The following is a 3,433-nucleotide window of genomic DNA, read 5'->3' on the forward strand; positions in this document are numbered from 1 at the left end:
AGGTGGCTAATGAAGCTCAGCTGGTTGGTTTTTACTTCTCTGAAGATTGGATATTAGAGAATCAGGAGTAAGAGTGGTTTTGTCAGAAAGACTGGGATGAAAAAAAGGGTTACAGGAAGGTGAAGTTTGGGTGAATTCTGAGGTCCCGAGTAAGTTGAAATAAGGCAGCAAGAACATGGATTCCAGAGTTCAGTCAATCGTGGTTGATCCCAAACCTGAACGTAGTAGCCTGTCTCCTTTGCTGTCTCCTGCATTTGGGTCCCCTGTTCAGCTCTCTTTGTGAACAACCATTTTTTGTCTTTGCCTTCTTTATTTTGCTTTACCGTTTATTGTCAAGTTTGCCTCTTCAACTTAGTGTTCTGTTCAGCAGCTAACATGGCTTCTATTGCCCACATGCTGGAGTATATCATATTGAGGAATACAGTTGAGAGAAATTGTGGTATGTTAACCCTGATTTGAAGCCAATTTAAACTACTACAAACTACATTAGAAGGTTAGAAGCCAGAAACTGTTTTGTTATTTTGCTTTTTGTGGAACTTAATATTACGACACAAGCTATAGATATATATGCTCCATGATAAATGGACTATTCTACCTACACTGTATAATACCCCTGGTGTTACTCTTGAGAATTAATCACATTACATTTACTAATTAACCTACATTAACAGGCAGACCCTTAGCTCATTTTTATCCCAGTTTGGATCCAATAAACACATTTGTTTAATAATTTCTGAAGATATGTTTCCTCACATTGCAGATAGAATGAAAAGAAGCAGAATCATGGGTTGAGTAGACTATCCCTTTTGTTTTTGCAATACTGTGATATAAATTTTAGCTTGCCACCCCCTTCCCAAGACATCTGTATGTGTTGTTGAGATAGAGTGAAGGGAATGTTTAGAAGATTGGACAGGAATGTATATTATATTATATGCATGTCATAACTGAGTCAGCCAAGAAAGGCTAGTTAGCTGGAGTTTAGTGCATCTGTCTGCTCGGAGATAGTTTGATATAAGCAGAGTAATGTGCTGTATTTTCTCTGTGGGCAGTCCAGTGATGCCTGAGAACTCTATGGAGGTGGAACACCTAAAGGTTTTCTTTTTTTTGAAAGAGGAACATGAGTTTAAATAAGTGTGAGAGTAGTCAGTCCGAGGCATCGAGGAGAGGATGGAGGGATGACAATGAGAAAAATTGGTGAATGTTACAGTTTGTCTTTGTTAGTAAGGATTTAACATATGGCTTCTGAAGGGGAGCAAAAAAATCTTAGGAGTGCCTTTGTAGCCAAACGTGAGGGTGTAATGAAGGTCCTTTCATTACCACTTTGTGTAGCACAATGTTAACAATTAATAATAGAATAAGACACTAAGCCAGAAGATTTAATTGTTTTATTGAAATTGTTACATTTCCTGATGCTGGATCAGGAAATGTCCCCACTCTCATGTCCCCACTCTCCTTGATCTTGTGCACCACACAGAAAATGGCAAACCTATTGTACTGAACCCAGCAAGAAGTAAGGTTAAGAGCCCAGGGCAAGAAGATAGGGAGGCCCCATTAGCAGAACCTGCAGTGGTCCCAGTCATAGGGCCGTCTACACCATGTGTTAAGGTGACCACTAGGGCTCAGAGTTCAGGGGAAGTGCTCTGGGAGTTGCCATTCTTTGGGGTTGAGTTGGAGGCAGGTTACATTAGGCTGTCTAAGTCTAAAGCAGAGAGGAGGAGAGAAAAATGGAGGGGTACAGCTAGGAAAGGGACAGATGAGCTAATTAAACCAAGCCATCCATTAGATTTTGATATTCCACCAGATGTAGGCACACTGCAGAAAGAAGACACTACTTTAAAGCCTTGGTTTGAGAAAGTGACGGAGGTTGAAGGGATCAAGCAGGGCAGCCCTGAATCCGCTACTTATGTGGTAAAAGGGGAAATCCTTTATTAGGACAAGGGTAATGTTCAGGCGTTAGCATTACCACAGCAGTTCAGACACAGAGTGATGGATTTAGGGCATTCAGTACCGTGGGCAGGACACATGGCATTTCATAAAACTTTGTGTAGGATTGCCAGTCGTGTGGCCAGGAGTGTACAGTCAGGTGTCTCAGTTTTCTAGTTCTTGTGAGACGTGTCAACTGACATCAGGGAGGAAGGTTGCACAGGCCCAGCTACAGCCATTACCAAGTATGGAGTCACCTTTTGAGTGAATTGGCATGGATGAAGTGGGACCCTTAGAGAGGAGCTCCTCTGGCAATAGATACATTTTAGTAATCTGTGATTATGCAACCCGCTATCCTGAAGCATTCCCCCTTAGGTCAGTGAAAGCCAGAAAGGTTGCTAATTGTCTTTTACAACTGTCCTCCAGAGTAGGCATACCTCGTGAGGTACTGACAGACTGTGGGACCAATTTTATATCAAAGTTACTACAACAGGTTTATCAGCTGTTAGGAGTGAAGGGAATTAAGACCACCCCTTATCACCCCCAAACGGACGGGCTGGTTGAAAGATACAATCAGACACTAAAAAACATGCTGTGCAAGTTTGTGTCCCACACAGGAGCTGACTGGGACCAACGGTTGCCTTATTTGCTCTTCGCCTACCGGAAGGTGCCACAGGCCTCAACAGGCTTCTCACCATTTGAACTGCTGTATGGATGCCAGGTGAGAGGACCATTGGACCTCCTGAAGGACTATTGGGAAAGTCCTACAGCAATGGGTAAGAACGTTGTGGCATATGTGGTAAAGATGAAAGAGAGGTTGGAGGAAATGTCAGCACTGGCCCAGGAGACCACGAGGATGGCGCAACAGAACCAAAAAAAAATGGTATGACCAAAAAGCTAGGGAGAGGGTCTTTGGACCTGTTCAACTGGTGCTGTTGCTGCTTCCGACGTCCGACAGCAAGCTGCTGACTAAGTGGCATGGACCTTATGAAGTCACTCGACGGGTCGGTATGGTCACATATGAAGTTCATATGCCAGAGAGAGTCAAGAAATATCAGACATTTCATGTTAACTTGTTGGAGTTCCAGGTGCGCCAAGAGCCAGTGCATCAGCTGTTGGTTCGTGCAGTCCAGCAGGAGCAGGAGGTGGATGAGAAGTTCTTTCCTGCCAGCGTAGTGGATTCCAGTCCACTAGAGCTGTCTCATCTGTCGGCCTCCCAGCAGGAGGAGGTTGTACCTCTTCTGGACCCAGGGCTCTTCAGAGAGACGCCAGGTTTCACCACCCTGGTCCGGCACAAGATTCGACTCAAGGAAGATGCTCCATACAACATATTAGTTTAATGATTTGTGGCTGACTGTGTAATGTTTGAATGCAAGTTCACTCACCTGTTGGCTGTGTCCAAATTCAGGGGCTGCAGCCCTCGAAGGGTGCATTTGAAGGCCAATTACGTTACAACGCCGCGCGAAGGCTGTCCAAATTCAAAGGCTCCTTCAAATGCAGCCCACAAATG

Source organism: Pagrus major, chromosome 1 (assembly GCF_040436345.1).
Source record: "Pagrus major chromosome 1, Pma_NU_1.0".
Taxonomy (NCBI): domain Eukaryota; kingdom Metazoa; phylum Chordata; class Actinopteri; order Spariformes; family Sparidae; genus Pagrus; species Pagrus major.